The sequence below is a fragment of the Dipodomys merriami genome, unplaced genomic scaffold (assembly GCF_024711535.1).
Source record: "Dipodomys merriami isolate MVZ:Mamm:240054 unplaced genomic scaffold, mDipMer1.0.p SCAF_910, whole genome shotgun sequence".
Classification (NCBI taxonomy): domain Eukaryota; kingdom Metazoa; phylum Chordata; class Mammalia; order Rodentia; family Heteromyidae; genus Dipodomys; species Dipodomys merriami.
The window spans coordinates 326042-338044 of record NW_027206525.1 but is presented as its reverse complement, the minus strand read 5'-3'; the positions used below and the strand labels follow the sequence as shown (position 1 = coordinate 338044).

Sequence of the window (12003 nt, the reverse complement as noted above, 5' to 3'; positions counted from 1 at the left end):
ATTCATCCCCATGGCTCAAGGCTCTGAAATGAATTCAATGGTAACACTAGAAAAAGCTTCCACAGGTACAATTACATCAACCCACAAGAATTAGGTGGCTCCTGCTAGACAAATTTAGAACTATCTAATAATCAAAATGAATGACAGAAATGAATAATGACTGAAGAAAGAAAGAACTAATGCCTCTATATCAATGGGATAAAGAGAGGAGGGAGAGGGAAAGGAGAAGGAGAAGAGAGGGAGGAGGGAGAAGGAAGGGGGACAGGGAGGACACTTTGTCTTTACCAAATAAACCTAGTTAGTAAATGTAGAAGAATAACAGGAATAGAAAACCACTATTATATTACTTTCATGAAATAACTGATTCAGGTAAGAATTATCAACACTAAAAACACCAGACAAAAGATCATGAGGAGTGGGATATTCCATCTCAAAATACCTTCCCACAGCCAACATTAATTACAAAAAGGTAACTTTACAATTTAGAAATTTTACAACCAGGGTAAGCAAGTAAATCTCTCCTCAGCACTTATGGGATCAACTGATACCACGTGCCTCCTGAAATGAATTGCTGAGCCAGCGATTCCATCTAGGATGCTCTATGCAACCATTAACCTGAATTTAGTCAAGAAGAGTGGCTGAATAGAAGGACTTTATGCAAAACATCAGATCTGAAAATCCTAATGAAAACCTGAGGCAAAACTGGATGAGGGTGGGGGGGAGGGGGGATGCTGGGAAGGGAGGTGAAGGGTAAACAAAGGAGGAGGCTGCAATGCTTGGTAAGAAATGTATGCATTATCCTGCCCATGTAATTGTAACCCCTCTGTACAGTATGTTCTCAAATAAAATAAAATAAAATATAATAAAAAAAACTGGATGAGGAACCTTTCTAAATAAGCATAGGTTAAAGGAGATGACTATTAAGTGCAATTGATCTTAAAAGTCCTCATTATGCTAAGTGGGGAAAGCGCAACTTTATATAAGATTACAGCATTATGATTTTAAAGGACAGAGTCCTCCTGAGTATGTAAGGGTGCTTCTATAGAGTGATGTCTGGAACTGATTCACTAATGAGTGGAGAAGGAGAAAAAAAAAGAGGTAAAGAAATTGTAGAAGCTGGACACTAGTGGCTCAAGCCTGTAATACTATTCAAGAATTGAACAGTTTTGTAGGCCTATTCAGGAACTGAATAATTAGTGCTGAATTAGATTGAGATTGAGGACTGAGGAATCTAGAGTCAAACCCAGCCTAAGCAGGAAACTCTATGAGCCTCCCTCTCTAAAAGGATCAGCAATTTGCAAGGCTAGAGTATGGCTCAACTAGTAGAGTGCTAAAGAAACAAACAAGCTGCACAAACAGAAGTTCAAGCACAAGCCTGGAGTTGAAATCCCAGCCAAAAAAAAAAAAAAAAAAAGTGTGTGTGAATCTAGGTATCTGTACTGTTTTACACTTTTTCCCCAAGTTTGAAATTTGTCAAAATAAAAAGTGTAGAGGAAATATATCAAGAAAATTAGTATTTACTGAGAATATATGGTGTGAGTACCTCTAGGTACCTCAAACCTTAGAGCAACACTTCAACACTGCAAAAGTACTACTAAGAACCCAGCTATACACCAGTGGAAGAGCTGAGCCTCCGACCTTGCTGACTCCCCCAACCAATATTTGGTTTTTTTGGTTAGGTCACCTAGAAAGCTTTTCTAAGCAGACTAATGAGAAGGCTAACCCAACTCCAAGAACAGACATGAGCCTACTCACTGCAGCAATTTCCTTGTACATTTACAACACCATGTTTACAAGAAAATGTTTCCCAAGTCCTACCACTACCTCCCATACTCCCTCTCTCTACTTCCCTCAGCTTTGAGTCTGTCTGTGAAAGACTCCTACTCCTCTCCTTTGTGTAAGAGGGTATCGGAAACACATCGGTCCAAAAGGATGGCATGGGCTTTAGGAGGAGCAATGCAGTATGCTTCTGGGGTATTGATGTAATTGTTTCTTCTCAATATTGGTGGTAGTCATGAGCCTGTTTTCTTTTTATAATATTTCATGGAACTATTCACAAAGGTGTGCAATACACTTCCTTTAACAAATTTTAAAAGTCTGTAGTTAACTGCAATTGTTGAAAGCCTAGTCATGGCTAAGTAGGTTATGGTAGAACTGCTCAGTAGCGTATTACAGAACCACAAAAAAAAAAATGAATAAGACTACTTTGTGGACTCACTGAAATTATCTCCAAGATGTAATGTCAAATAAAAACACTATCGCTTAGAACATCATATTCATCAGGTTACCTACCATTTAAATAAAAGGTAGGTGAGAGAGGGAAAGGAGAGATACTAGACAGGGTTAAAAGTTTCAGTTAGGAGAATAAATTTTAGTGGTCTATTGCACAGATGGTGGCTATGATAAAATGTGTTGTAAATTCAAATGGGGGGCAGGGACTATGAGTACACACTTTCTGGATTAAATGGCACTCATCATCTGGAAATATGCTATATACCCTTTTTATCTTTTGAAGTATGTGTCATATAACTCGCTCAATTTAAAAAAAAAAAACAACTAGAAGTAATAGCAATTGAAGCCCCCCTCTCTAAAGGTCACACATCTTTGTTCCCCTTCCATTCACAGTCATTACTCATGCTCAGACCCCAGTGAAGACCAGGGGCTTGAGAGACAATATCAATTCAACCTTCATTCTCTCAAGATTCCTTCCTCTCTGAGTCTCAGTTATTATTTAAATTAAACACATTAAATTTTACTTTGTTTTGGGGGTACCATGCTTTTTTTTGGAAGGTAAGAGTTTCAAAAACTAAGAGACAGGCAAACACTCAATTGCTCTCACAATGATTTAAACCCAGGTGACTAAAGTGAGACTGAGGGCTTCTGACTGACAAGTGAGCTGCCTGATGCAGGTGCAGGAATCTAAACCACACACAATAAGTCCCTGAATGAGGTGGCTTATGGTACTATCAAGCAACAGAGTCTCTCATTTACATTACAACAGCTCTAAAACGTAAAACCCTTAAGTATAAATCTAATAAAACATAAACCAAAACTTAAAACCAAAAAATGTTTGTGAATTCAAGACAGACATAAGTGAAAAGATTTCTAATAAATTCATAGATTGGGTGAGTCAATATAATAATGTCAATTCTCTTGAAATTTTTATATAGATTTAATAACATTTCAATCAATTCCGGCAGCTTTTTTTAACGGACAAGCTAATTATAAAACTTATTTGGGACAGTAAAGAACAAGATGAATCAAAACAATTTTGAGAGAATACAATGCAACAGAAAACAAAATAGTGGCACAGACCCATAAAGATATGACCAACTACAAAGACAATTCAATGTAGAAAGGATCGTGTTCATTTTCAGCAAACAATGTTGAAACAATTGGACATCATGTTACCAAAATGAACCTCAACCTAAACCTTACATTTTACTGAAAAGTTAGATTACACCATAGGTATACTACAAAATTACATTGTTTTGCAGACACTCGTGACTCACAACTGTAATTATAGCTATCCAGGAGGCTGAGCTATGAAGATTGTGGTTCAAAGCCAGCCCAGACAGGAAAGTCAGTGAAACTCATCTCCAATTAACCACCAAAAAGCTGTGGCTCAAGTGGTAGAGTGCCAGCCTTAAGCAAAATATCTCAGGGACAGCACCCAGGCCCTGAGTTCAAGCCCCAGAAAAAGGAAGAAAGGGAGGGAAGAACAGAGGGAGGGAAGAAGGGAGGGAAGAAGGTTGGGAGGGAGGGAAGAAGGGAGAGAGGGAGGAAGGAGAGAGAGAGAGAGAGAGACAGAGAGAAAGAGAAAGAAAGAAAGAAAGAAAGAAAAAGAAAGAAAGAAAGAAAGAAAGAAAGAAAGAAAGAAAGAAAGAAAGAAAGAAAGAAAGAAAGAAAGAAAGAAAATAAAGAAAGAAAGAGAGAGAGAAGAAAGGGAAAGAGAAAGAGAGAAAGAGGGAGGGAGGGAGGAAGGAAGGAAGGAAGAAGAGAGAGAGAAAGATAGAGAGGAAGGAAGGAAGGAAGGAAGGAAGGAGAGAGAGAGAAAGATAGAGAGGAAGGAAGGAAGGAAGGAAGGAAGGAAGGAAGGAAGGAAGGAAGGAAGGAAGGAAGGAAGGAAGGAAGGAAACCTATGCTACTAGCAAAACCTGTATATAAATGTTCACTACTGTACAGCTTTATTATCAATTGCCAATAGGGAGAAAGAACCCAAGTGCCCTTCAAAGGGTAAACAGTACTCATCAATAATATGAAACAGTGCTTAGAAACTTTGACACATGCAATGTGAATACATTATAAAGACATTATACCAACAGAAAGAAGCCAGTCCTCAAAATACCACACACCATATGATTCCATTTATGACACTCTGGGAAAAGTCACATTACAAGGATAGAGAAAACAACATTAGTTGTCAAAGGTTTAGGGCTAAGAGAGTTGACCACAAAGAAGCCACACAGGGAAATTTTTGGTATTATGGAGCTATTGTATAGTCTTGTAGTAGTGATAGTTAAATGAACCTACAAAGATATTCCACATACATACCAAAAAATCGATATTCATACATATCCTGATTACAACACCAATCATTAGAAAGCACCCAACACTTAAAATCAATACTTTTGTGTAAATTAAATCTCAATGAAATTAATAAAAAGATAACCAATCAATATGAAATGCAGCAAAATGTAAATAGCTATACCTGGATGCTACGACATCTCCTAATATTCACATAGCTATAAAAGGTTTTTTTCAGTATTTTAAAAATAATCTTAGTAGCATATACTCTTTTTAATGCACAGTTTTAGGACTGGATAAGCAGAAATAATCAGCACATTCTACATTTAAAGTGTTTCCAAGCTGTCTGCCCTCGGCCGGCTGGCTAACACTTAAGGATTCAATTTCCTGACTAACAAGAATAGCAAAAGAAACTATTGGTAAGTTCATTAAAACCTCCTTTTAAATGTTTTAAGTCAACAGCACATAAAACATTCATTCAAACAAAAGTCTGTCCCACCAGATGCTTCCTATAAAGAGAAAACGTATTCTATTATTCAGCCACCAATAAAATATTTATGGTGATCACGTAGAATACCCATATTGTATAAAATGAGAAAATTCTTAATTCTTGAAAGAATAGTTTTTTTTGTCCTTTTTATAGGTTTAAAAAAAATAAAAAAGTAGGAAAAAAAGTAAACATGCCTTTTGAAGGTCAGGCAAGTGCTAGAAAGGCCCAAATGAGTAAAATTAAATACAAACCCATCTTTTCCATAATGGCCAATCAGCTCTCTGCTTAACAGCACTTTCCACAAAGTTTTCTCTGAACCAGGCACTGGTGGCTTCTGTTTATAATTCTAGCTATTCATCACAGTTTGAAGCTAGCCTGTTCAGGAAAGTCTATCTCCAATTAACCAGCAAAAAAAATAATAATAATAACCAGAAGTGGAGTTGTGATTAGAAGAGCGCCAGCCTTCAGGAAAAAAAAAAAATATATATATATATATATATATATATATATATATATATATATATAGAGAGAGAGAGAGAGAGAGAGAGAGAGAGAGAGAGAGAGAGAGAGAGAATCAGTGCCTGGGTGCGCACCCAGGCACTGATTTCAAGCCTTAGTAATGGCTCATGTGTGTGTACCTGTGCGTGCACGCGCGCGTGCACACACACACACACAATTTCTCTGGCTAGGCTGGGATCCCTTCTACAAGCTTCCATCCACTTCCCTAATGAACATAATCACTGCAAACATGCCACTTGTAACTTGCCTTTCTGCCTACCCACCACTAAGAGATGAAGAACCACATCCACCTCCACCATTGAATCTGAAACACCAGGCAGTTGCTAAATAGCCAATGGCTGGCTGAATAGACAAACACTACCTCACTCTATAAGGCCATTGATACAATCGGAGCCCATAGACTTCCAAATCAAACAGCTCTGTTCATATCACTATCCTGCTTACACCCTGCATTGTTTTTTGGGTTTTTTTTTCCCCCCATCACTCTGAGAACCAAACTCACAGACACTACCAAGTGCTGAATCAGCCAGCTGCTGCCTGCCTCCCTCCCCAGTTTCCTTGGGTATCATCCCCCTGTTCACAATGTGCCAGTCTCACCAGCCTCCTTTCTGGTCCTAAATTAAGCCGAGCTCTTGTTTGCCTGCAGCTCTTCATATGGAATTTGCTAGGTGGTTACATCTCATCCTTTCCATCTCTGCCTGATCTTAGGTGGTCTCTGTCTCTACTACCCAGACAACTACTCTAACACACAGCTCCTATTTTCTTGCTTGAAGATTTTAACAATATATCTAGGCCACAGTGGCCATTCAACCAACATTTTTTAAATGAGTGAAAATAATGAATAAGTATAGCCCAGACTACCTTACCTTGGTCAAGCTCCTTTTGTCTGTGTGCCCAAGTCCCTTCACCTACAAAAATGGCACTATAATAAAACTCACTTCATAGAGCTATTATAATTAATAATTACTACTATAAATTATCTATTATTATAAACAATAAAACACTGCACTGTTTAGTACCATTACTAGACTCAACATAAAAATTTAAACCAGCCAGGCACCAAGGGTTCACGCCTATAATCCTGACTACTCAAGAGGCTAAGATCTGAGGATCAAAGCCAGTACAAGCACAAATGGAGACTCTCATCTCCAATTAACCATCAAAAAGCCAGAAGTGGAGCCGGGCGCTGGTGGCTCACGCCTGTAATCCTAGCTACTCAGGAGGCTGAGATCTGAGGATCGAGGTTCAAAGCCAGCCCGGGCAGGAGAGACCGTGAGACTCCTATCTCCAATAAACCACCAGAAAACCAGAAGTGGCGCTGTAGCTCAAGTGGTAGAGCGCTCACCTTGAGCTGAAGAGCTGAGGGACAGCGCCCAGGCCCAGAGTTCAAGCCCCACGGCCAACAAAAAAAAAAAAAAAAAAAGCCAGAAGTGGAACTGTGGTTCAAATGGTAGAGCTCTAGCCTTAAGCAAAAAACCCCAAGGACAGTACTTAGACCTTGAGTTCAAGCCTTAGGATCAGCAACAACACACACACACACACACACACACACACACACACACACACACACACACACACACACACACACACACACACACACACACACACACACACACACACACACACACACACACACACACACTAATTTTTTTCATGTGTACTTATCTTTTTTAAAGAAATAATTTCAGGGCTGGGAAGATGGCTCAGTGGTAGAGTGCTTGCCTTGCATGCATGAGGCAGCACCACATAGGCAGAAAAAGCCAGAAAGTGGTGGAGCATTAGCCTTGGGCTGAAGAGCTCAGGCCCCATAACCAACACCAAAAAAAAAGAAGAGAGAGAGAGAGAGAGAGAGAGAGAGAGAGAGAGAGAGAGAGAGAGAGAGAGAGAGAGAGAGAGAAAGAATTTCAAGTTGAAAAATAAAACTGAAGTAGAAGAACTGAAATCATCTTACCACACAGTAAATAAACAACCTAAAGTACAATCCACAAAATGTGACTTAGAAACCCAATGTTCAATAGTAAGCAAACACATGGGCTATACTTGCCCATTCCACCCCTGTACCCATGTATTACTGGGACTGAAGCCATCTACGTGGGAGCCTCCCACCATGACAACAGGGCTGGAGCCAGAAAGATTTTTCAGAAGCTACAAGTCAGTCCTCTGGCTTCTTCCTGCTCCCACTCAGTCAAAAGCAATGGAGAAGAGAAGAAAACAAAACCCAGCAACATAAAAAGAATCTGAGGAAGCCACATGTGGGTGCAGTGGCTCACCTATAATCCTAGCTACTCAGGAAGCTGAGATCTGAGGCTTATGATTTAAAGCCAGCCCAGAAAGACAAATCTAAGATACTTTCATCTCCAATTAACCAGCAAAAATCCAGAAGTGGAAGGTGGCTCAAGTGGCAGAGTGCCAGCCTTAAATCAAAAAGCTAAGCAAGAGTATAAGGTCCTGAGTTCAAGCATCAAAAAGAAAGGGGGGGGGGGGAGAGACAGAGAGAGAAAGAGAGAGAGAGGAGGGAGAAAGAGAGAGAGAGAGAGGAAGGAAGGAGGGAGGGAGGGAGGAAAAGAAGAAGGAGAGGAAGAGGAAGAGGGAAAGGGAGAAAAGGAAAAGGGAAAAAAATCAGAAAAATTGCAACAAGCCCCACTCAACTAAAACTTAAGCAAGGAGCCACCCTCTGGCTATCACTTTCCCTGGTTTACAGTAGCTGGGTGAAGCTCCCTCTCCCATGGGTTATGGCACCACAGAGACCAGCTCAATCCCCAATGCTGTTGCTTGTGTGTTTCGTGGCCTTGAAAAGATTATTTAACATCTTTGAGTCACTGTTGGCTCATCTACAAAATGAAAGAAACGCAATTACCTCGCAGGAGTGTTGTGACAACTAAATGAGCTAAGCACCTGGCAGAGCCTGGCACTTAGCAAGTGGTAAACAGGGCATAGCTGTTAGAAGGGAATCATTTCTCACGCAAGCCCTGGGTAAGCAAAGCGGTGGGTTACCATCAATCTCCAACCCTCTTCACAAGAACAAAACCTGTTAGATCTCACCTAGACATGAAAAAAAAAAAAAAATGCACTCTTGCTGCCCAGAGTTCATCTCCAGTGAACAATACAAATCTGCCTACAGCAGCCAAGTGAGTCAGGAGGAGGAAGATGCTTTGGGATTTGTTTCTGATGCCAACCCTCTCCCTGGTGTCTTCAAACCGTCAAGCACACTGTGACTAAGCAAATACCTATTTATAACACAAGTCAATTTGTATATCCCATTGCTTTCACTTAATATTGTATCTGAAGTATTTCCACCTGAAAGACTACACTGAATTCCATTGAATTATCAAGTATTTAACCATTGCTCTACTGAGTATTTATGGATTTGGTGTAGTCTTTAACAATCACACAGATAAGGTCTGACTCTAACTTATTTTAGTTTCTCAATCAAACCAAGCTTCTACACAAGTCATTTAATCTTTTCAACTTCAGCTTTCTCATTTGTAAAATCCCCTCAACACAAGCTTGTAACAAGAAGTCAAAAAGATGACAAATGTGAAATATAATTTCCCTTGTTCCCAATGGTTCACAATTATACACAATGTGATAACAAATACCTTCATAAACAGAGGGTTTTTTTCCCTTCCACTGAGTAGATTGTTTAGAATAAATTTCCCCAAAAATGGATTATTGGACTCAAGAGTAATTTTATTTTTATGACTATCAAAATCTCTTTCCAAATGGCCTTCAAAAAGATTGTAAAAATTTACACTGCCCAGCCCGCCATCTGGCTGGGTTTTTGGAGGGCATGGCCAGGACACACAGCAATAAGAGGACTCAGAGCTCAGTCCAGTAAGTGGAGGCCATCCTACCACAAAGATCATCCCTGCACTTCAATTTTCCCAGACACCCCCACTAGCCACAAGCCAAAATGGTTCCAGTCCTGGACTCTGCAAAGGCCCAGGCGGGGCACAGATCTCCACAGGGAGTGGCTGGCAGTGAGGATCCACTCCTACTGGTCTACATCCCACACCATTCTTGCTCTTTTGCCTTGCTCCTAACTCCCATCCCCCCTTCTCACACTCTTAGCCTCACCGTACTCCCATTTCTACTTCCAGTCCTCTAACTCTAATTCCACAAGCCCCACCCTCTGGCTATGTGGTGGCTAGCCACCTTATTAACACTAAATAACACTAGGCATGTTATTTAATCCTCGCCACAAGCCTATGAGCTAAACATTATGTTTTCCTATTTTACAGATAGAAGAAAGCAATCAGAACTTCAAGGTTTAGTATCTCATACAAGGCCAAACTTACTAAACAGCTACAGTTCTGTTAGGTTCAGTGTTGAGCACTGACATACCAGACAAGTGACACACGTTAAGATAAATAAGCAAATAAAGACATGATAGTCATGGTAGAAAAAATTCATGGTAGAAAAGACATAGTAATAAGTGTTCACCAGAAGAGAGTAACAAACCAGTGGAGGGCATTAGTACAGCCTCTCTACCCACATCATATTAAGATTGAGACACAAAAGTCCAGGAGCCAGACATTCAAGGAACAGGAGAGAGGGCATCCCAGGCAGAGAGCAGGAGGGCCTGACACACAGAAACAAGCCAGGTGCCGGAGGAGCAGTCTATGATCAAATGACATACATGCCAAGCTCAAAAGACAGGGCAGGATCTTACACCATGGCAAGCAGTGAGGGATTTTATTCCAAAGGAAAAAAAAATTTTTTAAGCTGGGCACTGGTGGCTCACACCTGTAATCCTAGCCATTCAGGAAGCTGAGATCTAAGGATTCAAAGCCAGGAAAGTCCATGAGACTCCAGAAAACCAGAAGTGGCACTACAGCTCAACGTGGCAGTAGTATACTCAACAGCTAGCCTTGAGTATAAAGAACGAAGAGACAGTATCCAGGCCCCAAGTTCAAGCCTCACAACCAACAACAACAACAAAGGGGGGGGGGAAGGATTGGCAAGAAATAAACAATGGGCAGAAGGCAGGGGCAGTGGCTTAGTAGAGAGGACTTCAGTGAAAGCCAGCACTTCCCAAATACCCTTCACACTGGAGGTCTCAGGCTATGGTCTACTGCTCAGGAAACCCTCACATATCTCAGAAAGACTCTACTGGCCTCTCTTGACACATGAGGTTCTGGAAGCCACCTATGCAAGGGCCCAGATCAGTAAGTGTCTGAGCCAGATCTAAACCCCAGTTCTCATTATCCTCAAGTCCATGTTCTATTCACACATCATGACTGTGAGAGCGTCAGCTCTGTGCAAATGGGGTGAGCTCAAGAATGCGGGGCTACTCCATGCTGATAAGGCACCCGTGACACAGATACTGCAGAGCACATATGAAGAGGTAAGCTTCCTTGCTAGACCAGAGAAAATGTTCAGATTTGACAGGCTACTTCAACTGAGACTGAGGATTTTCAACAAGTAGGAAAAAGGGCCTCAGAACAAGAGCACCCACATGTCTGGGCAGCTGAGTACAGGACCAAGTGAAGACAGGATGGAGACAGGATGCAGACAGGTGTTTCGGCCCCATCTGGCTAAGGGTTTCCCCAGTTTCTTAGTGAAGAGGCCAGCAGAAATTAATCCTACTACTATTTGTTGTGTCTAATTTATACTGAAATTTCCATTTCTAGGCATGTATTCAAAACTAGAAAAAGAATCGTGTGCACAAGGATATTTGACAAAACTTTGCAACAGCAAGAAGTAAAAAACAACTTGAATGTCCTACATAGTAAGCAGTTGCATAAATTGTGATGCAAAATACCCATTTTTAATACAAGTTCTGTGTGTACACGTGTGTGTGTGCATGTGTGTGTGTGTACACGCACACACCAGTCCTGGAGCTTGAACTCAGGGCTTGAGTGCCATCCCTGAATTTTTTTTTTTTTTTTTGCACAAGGCTAGTGCTCTACCAGTTGAGCCAAGGCTCCACTTCCAGCTTTTGAGTGGCAAAATTGGAGATAAGAATCTCATGTAGTTTCCTGCCCAAGCTGTCTTCAAACCACAATCCTTAGATCTCAGCCTACTAGGTAGCTAGGATTACAGGCATGAGACACCAGCACTCTACAAGTCTTTATGAAAACAATGCCTTCCATCAGTGATAGAAGGAATATCAGTGTCATTCTCTGGGGAGAGCCAGAGTTGAACTCCTCTACATACAGTAAGGTCTTCCTTAATCTCCTAAAGAAGAGAGAGAGGTTTCAGTCCCCAAAACTTATCACAGCAGGTAAGTCCAGGCCTTCACAAAATGTAGCCTCTGCTAGCCCCTCTCCAGCCCAGGGAGCCCCCTCTACATTCCCAACTAGGGAAGGACCAACAAGACAGGCCCCATGAAAGACTAAACTGACACACCAGCTCCGCATGAGTGATGGCAGCCTCAGCTACCACAAGCATGAACATTGCAGTACCAGAGCAAACCCCTTCACATGTCAGCAATGCTTGGCCAGCACACAGAACATGGTAGAAGT

At 41.0% G+C, this 12003-nt stretch overlaps 1 protein-coding gene across 1 annotated transcript in view; it reads right to left on the bottom strand.

Moving 5' to 3' along the window:
• Positions 1-12003, bottom strand: part of LOC138821402 (CDK5 regulatory subunit-associated protein 2-like) — a 41700-nt gene that overhangs the window by 14952 nt on the left and 14745 nt on the right. The gene's annotated exons all lie outside the window — the stretch shown is intronic.